At 42.2% G+C, this 14,114-nt stretch overlaps 2 protein-coding genes across 5 annotated transcripts in view; one reads left to right on the forward strand and one right to left on the reverse strand.

The window, feature by feature from the left end:
* NPY1R (neuropeptide Y receptor Y1) overlaps positions 1 to 2,037 on the reverse strand; it is a 142,790-nt gene extending 140,753 nt beyond the window's left edge. The window contains exon 1 of one of the 3 annotated variants that reach the window (XM_077279446.1): positions 1,677 to 2,037. The gene's annotated coding sequence lies outside the window, so the exon portion shown is untranslated. Of the gene's footprint in view, positions 1 to 163; positions 352 to 1,676 lie in introns of those variants that run through there. The other 2 variants (XM_077279447.1, XM_077279448.1) reach the window with 2 other exon arrangements.
* A 2,784-nt stretch (positions 2,038 to 4,821) lies between these two features.
* Positions 4,822 to 14,114, forward strand: part of NPY5R (neuropeptide Y receptor Y5) — a 128,613-nt gene continuing 119,320 nt past the window's right edge. Inside the window, exon 1 of one of the 2 annotated variants that reach the window (XM_077269589.1) lies at positions 4,822 to 4,910. The gene's annotated coding sequence lies outside the window, so the exon portion shown is untranslated. Of the gene's footprint in view, positions 5,115 to 14,114 lie in introns of both variants that reach the window. The other variant, XM_077269499.1, reaches the window with a different exon arrangement.

Genomic DNA, 14,114 nt, shown 5'->3' on the forward strand with positions numbered 1-14,114 from the left:
ATTTATCTACACACATGCATCTATCGATGACTTTACATACAAATACATGTCGTGTGTACAGACTGCAAGTATCGATCTCAAAGAATAAAAGACGTTTCCTAGCCGTTATGTAACTTACATATAACCAGAAACACAGAATAGAAATGTCCCCAAAGCCAGATACCTGTTTTGTGTAGTGAATCTTTACAGGCGCACGTTCACACGTTCTTAGATAATATTTAGGTATAATTCAATATACTGGAATAGATTTTGCTCAGTAAACATAAAATAATGCTCTCTGTACTGGTAATACATCCCGACAGCAGGAGGGAACAGGTAGGAAGGCACCTTCATTACAGATCCAGGCAAGCTGTTAGATAGGGGGCAGTAACTGTATGTGCATGCTGTGTGGATGATGTGGTGTGTGTGTAGGTGTAGTGTGGTGCGTGTGTATGCTGTGTGTTGTGTGGTGTGTGTGTATGCTGTGTGTGGTGTGGTGTGTGTGTATGCTGTGTGTGGTGTGTGTATGTGTGTATGCTGTGTGTGGTGTGTGTATGCTGTGGTGTATGTATGCTGTGTGTGGTGTGTGTATGCTGTGGTGTGTGTATGCTGTGTGTGGTGTGTGTATGCTGTGTGTGGTGTGGTGTGTATGCTGTGTGTTGTGTGGTATGTATGTGTGTATGCTGTGTGTGGTGTGTGTGTATGCCGTGTGTTGTGTATGTGTGTATGTTGTGTGTGTATGCTGTGTGTGCGTATCCTGTGTGTTGTGTTTGTATGCTGTGTGTATGTTGTGTGGTGTGTGTATGTTGTATGTTGTGTGGTGTGTGTGTGTATGCTCTGTGTATGCTGTGTGTATGTTGCGTGGTGCGTGTATGTTGTATGTTGTGTGGTGTTTGTATGTATGCTCTGTGTATGTTGTGCGTATGTTGTGTGGTGTGTGTATGTTGTATGTTGTGTGGTGTGTGTATGTATGCTCTGTGTATGTTGTGTGTATGTTGTGTGGTGTGTGTATGTTGTATGTTGTGTGGTGTGTGTATGCATGCTCTGTGTATGTTGTGTGTATGTTGTGTGGTGTGTGTATGTTGTATGTTGTGTGGTGTTTGTATGTATGCTCTGTGTATGTTGTGCGTATGTTGTGTGGTGTGTGTATGTTGTATGTTGTGTGGTGTGTGTATGTATGCTCTGTGTATGTTGTGTGCATGTTGTGTGGTGTGTGTATGCTGTATGTTGTGTGGTGTGTGTATGTATGCTCTGTGTATGTTGTGTGTATGTTGTGTGGTGTGTGTGTATGTTGTATGTTGTGTGGTGTTTGTATGTATGCTCTGTGTATGTTGTGTGTATGTTGTGTGGTGTGTGTATGCTGTATGTTGTGTGGTGTGTGTATGTATGCTCTGTGTATGTTGTGTGTATGTTGTGTGGTGTGTGTATGCTGTATGTTGTGTGGTGTGTGTATGTATGCTCTGTGTATGTTGTGTGTATGTTGTGTGGTGTGTGTATGTTGTATGTTGTGTGGTGTTTGTATGTATGCTCTGTGTATGTTGTGTGTATGTTGTGTGGTGTGTGTATGCTATGTATGTCACAATAGATGCATACCAAGTGTACTAGACACTGACATAGTTGCACTGAACACAGCAGAGTTACAGATCCAACCCAAGCCAATATCTCCCAGAGCTGTGATTAAAGTGAAGGCACTGTACCTTTCTGAGACTCCTGCTTCTGTCCTATGGAAACCAATGAAGGATATGTAGAAAGCCAGATGGGAAAAGCACACATGGAAAGAAACCCAGAATGGGGCATAGCTCCAGTTATGTCCCTGCTCACACTGTGAAGCCTGTGGAAGATTGAGAGACGCCCCTCATACTCAGCTCCACCTTATACTAACATCAAATGCAAATATGCAAGACTTCACATCTCATAGAGCTGGCTGCAAAGACATCACCTTCCTTCACATTACCCATCTGGGGGAGTGTTGCTTAGTAATCCTGAGAGAAATGTAATTAGATATAAAACCATGGGAAGAATGACTGCTGGAGCTGACAGCAGCTTTCAAGTGTGTGCAAGTTTCAATTGCCAAGCAGCTGATATCTCCCTGCAGAATGTTTGCAGGTCACTGCCCCCTAGTGGCCCTAATCAGTCATTGTCCTATCTAAAATGTGCTCGTAAACATGTATAGAGCTCTGAAAAGTCAATTCTGATCTGCTTCCTGGGGTTGCAGATTTCTCAGAAATGGACATATATATATATATATATATATATATATATATATATATATATATATATATATATATATATATATATATATATACATACATATATATATTTATATATTAGTGACTCCTGCTATAATAGGAGAGGATGGAACCTGACAATGAATCAGGATGTTGCTGAAATTTACAACACACACACACGCGCACACACACACACCCTCTTTATATTTAAAAGAGGTTTTATTGAGGTATAAGTGTGTGTGTGTGTGTTCAGATACTATGTATACTATATGTATGTGTGAGTGTTCAGGTGCTAAAATATGTGTGTGTTCAGGTATTCGTGCGTGCATGTGTGTGTGTTGTGTCATGCATGTGTGTGTGTTGTGTCACAGGTGTGTGTGTTCATCTGTGTGTATCACAGGTACGTGTCTGTGTGAGTTCAGGTATTAGTGTATGTGTGTGTCACAGGTACGTGTGTGTATTCAGGTATTAGTGTGTGTTGTGTCCAGTTACTAGTGTGTGTGTTGTTTCACAGGTGTGTGTGTGTGTGTTCGGGTGTTAGTGTGTGTGTACCCCAGGTACTTGTCTGTGTGTGTTCAGGTATTAGCGTGTGTGTTAGGTACAGTTAGTAGTGTGTGTGTGTGTGTGGTGTGGGGGGGTTGTGTGTGGGTGGGTGATGTGTGTGCGTGGGTGGTGTGTGTGGTGTGTGTGGGTGGTGGGTGTGGGTGTGTGTGGGTGTGCATGTGTGTGTGGTGTGTGGGTGTGTGGGTGTGGTGTGTGTGGGTGGGGTGGGTGTGTGGGTGGTGTGTGGGTGTGTGGGTGATGTGTTTGTGTTTTTGGGGGGGTGTGGGTGGTGGGTGTGCGTGGGTGGTGTGTGTGTGGGTGGTGTGTGGGGGGTGTGTGTGTGGGTGGTGTGTGTGGGTGGTGTGTATGTGGGTGGGTGTGCGTGTGTGTGTATGGGTGTGTGGGTGGTGTATGTGTGTGTGTGTGTGTGTCTGTGTGTGTGTCACAGGTACGTGTGTGTGTGGGTGGTGTGAGTGGGTGGTGTGTGTGTGTGGGGGTAGTGTGTGTGTGTGGGTGTGGGTGTGTGTGTGTGTGGGTGGTGTGTGTGTGGGTGGTGTGTGTGGGTGTGCGTGTGTGTGTGGGTGTTGTTTGTGTGGGGGGGTGTATGGGTGGTGTGTGTGGGGGTGGGCGTGTATGTGTGTGGGTGTTGTTTGTGGGGGGTGGGGGGGTGGGGGGGTGGTGTGTGTGGGTGGTGTGTATGTGGGTGGATGTGCGTGTGTGTGGGTGTGTGGGTGGTGTATGTGTGTGTGTGTCTGTGTGTGTGTCACAGGTACGTGTGTGTGTGTGGGTGGTGTGTGTGGGTGGGTGGTGTGTGTATATGTGTCTATGGGTGTGTGTGTGTCACAGGTACGTGTGTGTGGTGTGTGTGTGTGTATATGTGTGTGTATGTGTGTGTGTGTATGTGTGTGTCACAGGTACGTGTGTGGGTGGGTGGTATGTGTGTGGGGGTGTGTGGTGTGTGTGTGTAGGTGGTGTACGTGTGTGGGTGGTGTGTGTATATGTGTGTGTATATGTATGTGTGTGTCACAGGTACGTGTGTGTGTGTGTGTGTGTGTGTGTGTGTGTGTGATTCAGGTGCTCTCCGGAGGGGAGGGGGTGACAGAGTTGTCCCATTCGTGAGGAGGCCACGTTGCGTTCCTCCCAGTCAGCACCTCGGACAGCGCCTGCAGTTTCCCTCCACAATCCATCATCTTTACGTGGAGGGGTGAATTTCTTCTCTGATCCCTCATATCTCTGTAACCCGCGGAGAATGCTTTGCTCCAGGCTGCAGTAACACAGCAGGAATATTTTCCCTCCACACACCGGCAGACATTCCGCCCCGTACAGTCAGCGCAGTCCCTGATGCTTCAGTATTACCGCCAGACTTTCTGCTGTCTGCCTCTCCCTTATCAGATGAGTATCGATCTCAATAGAAGCAATAATCACCTGCATGGATGAGTTCCTATACATATGTGTATATATATATACACACATACACACATATATATTGTATACTGCAGGAAAGACATTGCTGTAATATACACAGAATGGCTGATTTCCCAGCCTGTCCATCAGTGAGTGTAGGCTGGCAGAGGCCTTGTAGATGGGTGACATATGTGCCTGTCACAGTATCCAGGGGAGCAATAACAGTAATGTCCCACAACTACATACAAGCCGGGCCCCTATGTCATCCGTGTGTCACACATATACTCCCTGCTGCACTGTGACCCCAGATAATATTTCATAGTATCATGGTATAATTATATGGCGTCATACAATGTGACACTACATAGCAGACCTTATACAATTAGCTATAAGGAGCAATTAGTGACAAAGAACAATGAAATGTGGAATCTGTGACAGACCTTTAGTATTTACTCTCAGTATTAAGTCTTCTTCAGTTATTCTGTCAATCTTTATTTCATACAATCTGCATGATTTTATGTATAATAATAATAATAATAATAATAATAATAATAATAATAATAAAACAGATGCAGGAGAGGACCATGAAGCAAAGACATGCGATGGCAAATAATCTAGTGCAGTTTTGTGTTCGGCCACGAGGTGGCACTCGCCAACAGACCCATTCTAGACACGCACAGGCTCCTTGGCAATGCAAACTTCCAATGCTCAGCCTTCAGAGCTAGATGGTTCCTGACACTTCTCCTGGGATTACAGGTAATGTAAGGGTGATGGCTCTGTGTCCAGGCTGCTGGCAGTTCACATTCTGATATTCTGCTGTAAAGAGGCGTCGCTGGATCTTCTGCCATCTCCTCCAGTGTCAGGCAGCAGGGAAATATCTGGAGCTATGCCCTGTCCTCCTCCCTCCCTCTGTCTCTACATGCAGTGTCCATCTCTCAGCTGAAAGTGAGGACCGACAAGGTACAGTGCATGTTCATTTAGCATCCTGTGTTGTCTCCATGGCCTCAGCATGTGAAGGATCAGTCACTAAACACTTTGCTACTTTCCATGGACAGGTGACTATCAGAGCTGCACTATGGTGCACTTGCCTGAAGCTCCACACATACACATATAGTTTCCATATTGGATGGCCACTTTTTTTCTCATTTGCATAATAGTATCCCTGACAGATCAGATAGTGAAAGCTACAGGGCTTCCTTTCCTTGGCTATTCCCAGTATGTGTGCCTGCTGCTCAGTTCTTGGCTCCCAGGCTCCATCTTCTCATTATTCCTGGTGGAATGAGCTGAGGATTCATATATTCATAGCGCAGGAGATGGGATTAAGTACGCTTTGATATATGGCTCTGTGAAAACGATATTTTTTTTAAACAGATTTGTAGCAGGCAGCGTTTATTGCTTTATTTCTCTAACTGAATAAATGGATCATTTATTCATCTGGTTACACATTGCACGTTACGTTTTTGTGCTACGTGATTCCAGCGCTTTATTTTGATACATTTCTTAGGAAATGTGTGATATCACCAAATTTACAAGTAAGTTGCACTTGCAATTACATGTGTCCTCTGTGTCCTTCATGGGAAGATGCAGAAGTTCAGAGGTACAGTATATATGCGACCAATTAACGTAGGTGTCACATAATAGCCCTACTTGTTCAAAGAGGGACGAGTCACTTTGCTTTGTATCCTAAGGCAGTTTATGTTTCCATGATGGCCATTTAGAAGCTGCATCGTAGCATGGTCCTTGTATGTATTTATTATTTTTTATAGAAAGATGCTGGTTTGTATGGCTAATAATTAGTATCTATAACATAAAAACAAGGATGCGTCTGCATACGGACCATTCACCAATACATTCTGCTTTATTTTACTGCCAAATATTATATCCCCTATACTGTACATCAAACCTTATACTTTTCAAAAAACTTTTGTAACTTGGGATTTTTTAAAATCTGTATCTGTCATATGCTAAAACTTGTTTATGATGTACATCATTGGTAGTTTGGGGTAATTAAATTATCATAAAAACCTATACACTATACCTTGTGTGGTGGATCTGTGGAAATCAATGCATGGATTTACTCCTCGTTATTATATCTATGATTAAGAGTCAGCTAGACTCCAAAAGCACCTATATTTTTTTATACCCATGCTACTACTTTCATTAAGCCAAAATTTTGCTTTGCTGGATTATAAAAACCTTTATTTTTCGATACTGTTTTTTCTCCCCAGCTGAAAATATACCGACTGATAATGATTTTATTAGTCATCAGCCAATATGTTGTATTTGATGTATTATACCGAGGACATTTTGTAGAGGTATAAATAACCAAAACAAGAGAATTTCTACACGAAATGAGAAATTTCCTTACAATATTGATATTTCCCTGCAAATTTATGAGTAATTTACACTTGGTATTATCATATTTTCCAATGGGGTGTGTCCTTACACAGTGTCACTGACAGTTCGGATTGGATAGTTTTAAAATAAGCATGGACACGCCCCCTAATGGTAACACCCAGTAGTCAATTTATTCATATATTCCTTGGAGGAATAAAAAAGAAGGAAAAACAGAGTGTCATAAATGGAAACCAAATGTTGCTCTAGGACGAGTCTTGAAGAATTGATTACTGGCAATCTCTGTTGCTGGGGTATGAGTAGGAACCCAACCCTTTGAACATCTGTAATTCCAATTTTTGATACTTGGGAGTTGTATTAGTACATGCAATCCAAACACAAGTCAATATAGACTATTGAGGTACCGGTCAGAAGGTACAATAGGAGAACGTCAGCCACCGAGTTTATACAGTTTGAGCATAAAATGAATTATCACTAATTTCTCCTACACAAGAGAAGGGGGAGGTAAAGGTTTTGAAAAATGTAAATGTGTCCCATCTTAGAAACAAGCATAGTGGTACCCTTAATGTGTTTTGATTCCTCTCTCATTCTGTCGCAATCCATTTTTGGATGCATGGCAGCTCTGGTTCCACTATGATTTAACCCCTTAGACTACTTTCACACTTGCGTTTTTTGCAATCCGTCGCAATCCATTGTTTAGGGCAAAAAACGGATCCTGCAAATGTGCCCGCAGAATGCGTTTTTTGCCATAAACTTGTATTAGCGATGGATCGCAACGGATTGCCACATGTCACGTCCGTCGTGCGACGGACCCGTCGTCACAAAAAACGTTCAATGTAACTTTTTTTGTGCGTTTGCGTCTGCCATTTTCGACCGCGCATGCGCAGCCGAAACTCCGCCCCCTCCTCCCCAGACTGCAGAATGGGCAGCGGATGCGTCGAAAAACTGCATCCGCTGCCCACGTCGTGCAAAAAATTCACAACGTCAGTCGGTACGTCAGCTCGACGCATTGCGAAGGACCCGTACCGATGGAAGTGTGAAAGAGGCCAATTTGCAGCTTAATGACCAGGCCAATTTTTACAATTCTGACCACTGTCACTTTATGAGGTTATAATTCAGGAACGCTTTAACAGATCCTTCTGATTCTGAGATTTTTTTTCATGACTTATTGTACTTCATGTTAATTGTAAAACTTGTTTGATATTACTTGCGTTTATTTATGAAAAAATAGAAATATGACAAAAAATTTAACAATTTTGCAATTTTCAAACTTTGAATTTGTATGCCCTTAAATTAGAGACATACAGTACAGAGCAAAAGTTTGGATACACCTTCTCATTTAAAGATTTTTCTGTATTTTCATGACTATGAAAATTATACATTCACACTGAAGGCATCAAAACTATGAATTAACACGTGGAATTATATACTTAACAAAAAAGTGTGAAACAACTGAAATTATGTCTTATATTCTAGGTTCTTCAAAGTAGCCACCTTTTGCTTTGATGACTGCTTTGCTCACTTTTGGCATTCTCTTAATTCATAGTTTTGATGCCTTCAGTGTGAATGTACAATTTTCATAAAATACAGAAAAATCTTTAAATGAGAAGGTGTGTCCAAACTATTGGTCTGTACTGTATGTCACACAAAATAGTTAATAAATAACATTCCCCACATGTCTACTTTACATCAACATAATTTTGGAAATTTTTTTTTTTTTGTTAGGAAGTTATAAGGGTTAAAAGTTGACCAGCGATTTCTCATTTTTACAACAAAATTTACAAAACCATTTTTTTTTAGGAACCATCTCACATTTAAAGTCACTTTGAGGGGTGTGCATGACAGAAAATACTCCAAAGTGAAACCATTCTAAAAACTGCACCCCTCGAGGTGCTCAAAACCACATTCAAGAAGTTTATTAACCTTTTATGTGCTTCACAGGAACTGAAGCAATGTGAAAGGAAAAAATTTACAAACATTTTAATTCACAACCAATTTTTTTTTCACAAGTGTAAAAGGAGAAAATGAACCACAAAATTTGTTGTGCAATATTTCCTGAATGCGCCGATACCCCATATGAGCTTGGAAGAGAAGGAGCGCTGTTTGAGTTTTTCAATGCAGAATTGACTGGAATAGAGATCGGATGCCATGTCGTGTTTGGAGAGCCCCTAATGTGCCTAAACAGTGGAAACCACCAACAGGTGATACCATTTTGGAAATTAGGCCCATTAAGGAACTTATCTAGATGTGTGTTGAGCACTTTGAACTCCTAAGTGATTCACAGAAGTTTATAACGTAGAGCCATAAAAATAAAAAATTGTATTTTTTCCACAAAATTATCTTTTCTCCCTCAAATTTTTATTTTCACAAGGGTAACAAGAGAAATTAGACACCCAACATTGTTGTGCAATGTGTCCTGAGTATCCCTATACCTCATATGTGGAGGTAAACCACTGTTTGGGCGCACGGCAGAGCTCGGAATGGAAGGAGAGCCTTTTGACTTTTTCAATGCAGAATTGGCTGGAATTGAGATTGGACGCCATGTCACGTTTGCAGAGCTCCTGATGTACCTAAACAGTGGAAACCCACCCACAAGTGACATCATTTTGGAAACTAGACCCCTTAATGAACTTATCTAGATGTGTGGTGAGCACTTTGAACCCCCAAGTGCTTCACAGAAGTTTACAACGCAGAGCCGTGAAAATAAAAAATCTTTTTTTTTCCTCAAAAATGATTTTTTAGCCTGAAACTTTTTATTTTCACAAGGGTAACAGGAGAAATTGAACTCCAAAAGTTGTTGTCCAGTTTGTCGTGAGTACGCTGATACCCCATATGTGGGGGGAACACTGTTTGGGCACACATTGGGGCTCAGAAGGGAAGTACTGACCTTTTAAAAGCAGACTTTGATGGAATGGTCTATGGGTGTCATGTTGCATTTTCAGAGCCCCTGATGTACATAAACAGTAGAAACCCCCCACAATTGACCCCATTTTGAAAACTAGACCCCCACAAGGAGCTTATCTAAATGTGTGGTGAGCACTATGAACCCTCAAGTGCTTCACAAAAGTTTATAATGTAGAGCCATGAAAATAAAAAATCATATTTTTTCCACAAAAATGATTATTTTAACCCCCAATTTTTTACTTTCACAAGGGTAGCAGGAGAAATTGGACCCCCACAGTTGTTGTGCAAATTGTCCTGAGTACTCTGATACCCCATATGTGGGGGAGGACCACTGTTTATTCGCATGGCAGAGCTTGGAATGGAAGGAGCGCCGTTTCGGAATGCAGACTGTAATAAAAGAGTCTGCGGGTGTAATGTTGCGTTTGCAGAGCCTCTGATGTGCCTAAACAGTAGAAACCCCCCACAAGTGACTCCATTTTGGAAACTAGATCCCCAAAGGAATTTATCTAGATGTGTTGTGTGAACTTTGAACTTCCAAGTGTTTGAATTAAGTTTAGAAGGCAGAGCCTTGAAAATAAAAAATATTTTTTTCTACAAAAATGATTTTTTTTTTTAGCCAGCAATTTTTTTATTTTCCAAAGGGTAACAGGAGAAATTGGACCTCAAAAGTTGTTGTACAATTTGTCCTGAGTACGCTGATACCCCATATGTGGGAGAAAACGTCAGGGCTCGGAAGGGAAGTAGTGATGTTTTTGAATGCAGACTTTGATGGAATGGTCTGCGGGCATCATGTTGCATTTGCAGAGCCCTTGATGTGCCTTACCAGTAGAAACCCCCCACAAGTGACCCCATTTTGGAAACTAGACCCCCCAAGGAGCGTATCTAAATGTGTGGTGATGCCCAAGTGCTTCACAGAAGTATATAATGCAGAGCCGTGAAAATAAAAAATCATTTTTTTTCCACAAAAATAATATTTTAGCCCCCAATTTTTTTATTTTTCCAAGGGTAACAGGAGAAATTCGACCCCAAAGGTTGTCCAATTTGTCCTAAGTACATTGATGCCCCATATATAGCGGTAAACCACTGTTTGGGCGCACGGCAGAGCTCAGAAGGGAGGGAGCACCATTTGACTTTTTGAACGCAAAATTGCCTTGAATCAATGGTGGCGCCATGTCGCATTTGGAGACCCCCTGATGTACCTAAACAGTGGGAATCCCCAATTCTAACTCCAACCCTAACCCCAATCCAAACCGTAACCCTAATCAGAACCCTAACCCCAAAACACCCCTAACCCTAATCCCAACCCTAACCATAACCCTAATCACAACCCTAACCCCAACACACCCCTAACCATAATCCCAACCCTAACCATTACCCTAATCCCAAACCTAACCCCAACACACCCCTAACCCTATTCCCAACCCTAACCGTAATCCCAACACACCTCTAACCATAATCCCAACCCTAACCATAACCCTAACCACAAACCTAACTCTAATCCCAACTTTAACACTAATCTCAATCCTAACCTTAATCCAAACTCTAATCCCAACCCTAACCCTAATCTAAACCCTAACCCTAATCCTAACCCTAATCCCAACCCTAACCCTAATCACAACTCTAACCCTAACTTTAGCCCAACCATAACCCTAATTTTAGCTGCAACCCTCACCATAACACTAACAACAAACCTAACCCTAATTGCAACCCTAACCCTAATCTCAACCCCAATCTTAATCCAAACTCTAATTCCAACCCTAACCCTAATCCAAACCCTAACCCTAATCCCAACCCTATCCCTAACCCAATCCTAACCCTAATCCCAACCCTAACCACAATCCCAACTCTAACCCTAACTTTAGCCCCAACCATAACTCTAATTTTATCTGCAACCCTCACTATAACCCTAACTTTAGCCCAACTCTAACCCTAATGGGAAAATGGAAATAAATACATTTACTTTATTTTATTTTTCCATAGCTAAGGGGGTGATAAAGGGGGGGTATTTACTTTTTTATTTTGATCACTGTGATAGAGTCTAAAAAATCTTCCTATTGTTGCCGGGTGACGGCCAGCAGGTCCCGGCAGGCGCAATGCGCATGCGCCCACCATTTTCTTACCTGAAGAAGATGCCAGTGGCCGTGGGGGGAAGCAGGAGGACCCAGGGACACCGGCAGACACTGGTAAGTATCGGGGGGATCAGGGACCCTATTTCTCTGTCCTCTGATGTGCCAATCGCGGGGTTTTTTTGCTCACCGTTATACAGTTAATAACAGCGATAGCAACCCGGGGGTCAGTAAAAACTGACCAGAATCATGTTCTCTGGGGTCTTGGCTACCCCCAGCAGCTGAGACCCCAGAGAAAATCTGATCCTGGGGAGCGCTATACACTTTTTCCATAGCACCGTTAATGCTTTCCTTTCAGCCCATGAGGTGTTAATGTCAGTTTCCCTTGCTGGCAGTGTACTGCAATTGCAGCATTGCTCGGTCAGCTGATGTGGTTGGTGACCACTCCCACCATCCTTTAAATAGTCACCTGATGCACCAGCTGACTGTAGGTGATAGAGCAATCTATGTTAACCAAGCCTAGAGTAAGGAGCTCTCTGGCAGCAGTGGTGAATCAGCTGGTTTCTTGAAGTTCATGATCTTGGCGTTAGAATGCTATTAAGCTATGTTTGGAGTTTTTTCCTCATCTGTCTCATGTTTATCATTGTCCCCTGTGTCGTTCCATCTGCAGTGTTGAGGCTAGCACCCTTGCCGACCAGTGCTCTAGCCAGGGCAGTACAAGGTGACAGTAAGGGACGAGGTTCCTGATGGTGCCAGGAGGGAAGGACCTGCTTAGGGCATTAGGGGAGTGCAAGGACAGGCTCAGGTCCAAGCTCAGGAGGTGTCCATCCCTCATTCCCTATCGGTAGGGCCTTCCTCCCTATTTCCATCCCGTTGTGTGTGTGTTGAGCCATCCGCTGACCAACCCCCTGGGGAGATGGTGACACATTCATGAAAAACATACTGTTAGATCAATGTTTCCCAAACTCCTGTCATCACGGACCCCAACAGGTCATGTTTTCAGGATTTCCTTAGTATTGCACAGGTGATGGAAGTATCAGGAGTTCTCTCACTTGTGCAGCAGTATGGAAATCCTGAAAACATGACCTGTTGGGGTCCGAGAGGACTGGAGTTTGGGAAATAATGTGTTAGATTAAAGGGGGCTTCCACTACTTTTTAACTAAAATTAATTTGGCCTAAAGGCAGAAATAAAATTAAAAAAAATCTCTAGCTACCTGTGGAACAGTGCTCAACAACATCCATTGGGAGCAACATGTGATGGTTGCAACCAATCCAAGGCTACAGTCTTCTGTGCTAGTCAAGATTCTGCAACACACCCTGGCAGAATATTGATGCTGACAGTCCAGCAGGGAAAAATACTGTGAGTGCTGTGGAGTGGTACTAAACAGGGAGGAGAGTACTTTTTTATTACACTTGCCTTGGTTCAACAAGCTTTAGTTAAAGGGGTTGTCTGCTACTAAGACAACCTCTTCTTGAACTAAATGTTTGGCCCCGATAAAATAGAAAAACCTGCACTCACCTCCCATGCTGGTGAAGTTCCAGCAGTGTCAGCACTCACTATCCCCAGGGCTCTCGTGTGGTGCTGTGACATATGATGCCCATTCAATCAGAATGAAGATGGGGACAGTGATGCCAGCACAGATTGGGTACCAGGCACCACATGTCACAACACCACATGAGAGCTCTGTGCCCGCGAGTGCTGACACCACTGGAATGGCGCCAGCACGGGAGGTGAGTATAGGTTTTTTATTTTATTTTTTGGACAACCCCTTTAATATCTAATGAAAAAGCACTTTAGTTTGCATCCTAAGTGCTTATGTGATATGGGAAATTATATTATGAGTCACATAGAGGACAGGGACTGATGTATAGTGGAATGTTTGTATGACATAATTAACAGGACAAAAATAAAACAGATGAAAAAAAGCAAATAAAATATCCTAAAGATAGTTGGCTATGTGATAACAAAATAATTACATGTCATATCATCCACTACACCACATAGTGATGTCACACACTGAATTACTGTCTACCAGTGTAAGAAGTTTTCATGTAGCGTGTCATGACGCCAGCATTTTTCATGTATTTTGTAAAAATTACTCTCTAACAAAATTCCAGAGTTGCAGGCGACTTTTTCTTTCAAGTTAACATTTAGATGTCACCTTCTCATCATGTTTTTATGACATATGATTGCAATTTCCACTCAAACAACCATCACTCTCATTTTAATTCTAGGGCGTCATAGGGATTTAGCTGATGATTAAACTTGTCGATAGGTTTTATATGACTGACCTTGCTATATGGCTCTGAAATAAAAATGTTTTGTTGAATAATAGACAGTTACAGCCCCCATTACACCCTTACATCACTTTATGAGTCATAGGACATTTGCGCCCACTGTATATTCTCAAACAATCCATCTACCTACATTAAAGGCTATTAGGCCTGGACTGTGTAGTACAAAAAAACCAGCAGAAATTGTTAGAATTAATATATTTTACACCCTGTTGCTTGAACATAAAAAGAAAATGAGCAAATACCCTGCAGAAAGTCAGTAAATAAATAGTAATAGTACATGCAAATAACATAAGGTACTTAATTGACACTACTTTGATCAAAAGAGAGTAAAAGCCAT

Source organism: Ranitomeya variabilis, chromosome 1 (assembly GCF_051348905.1).
Source record: "Ranitomeya variabilis isolate aRanVar5 chromosome 1, aRanVar5.hap1, whole genome shotgun sequence".
NCBI classification, from domain to species: Eukaryota; Metazoa; Chordata; class Amphibia; order Anura; family Dendrobatidae; genus Ranitomeya; species Ranitomeya variabilis.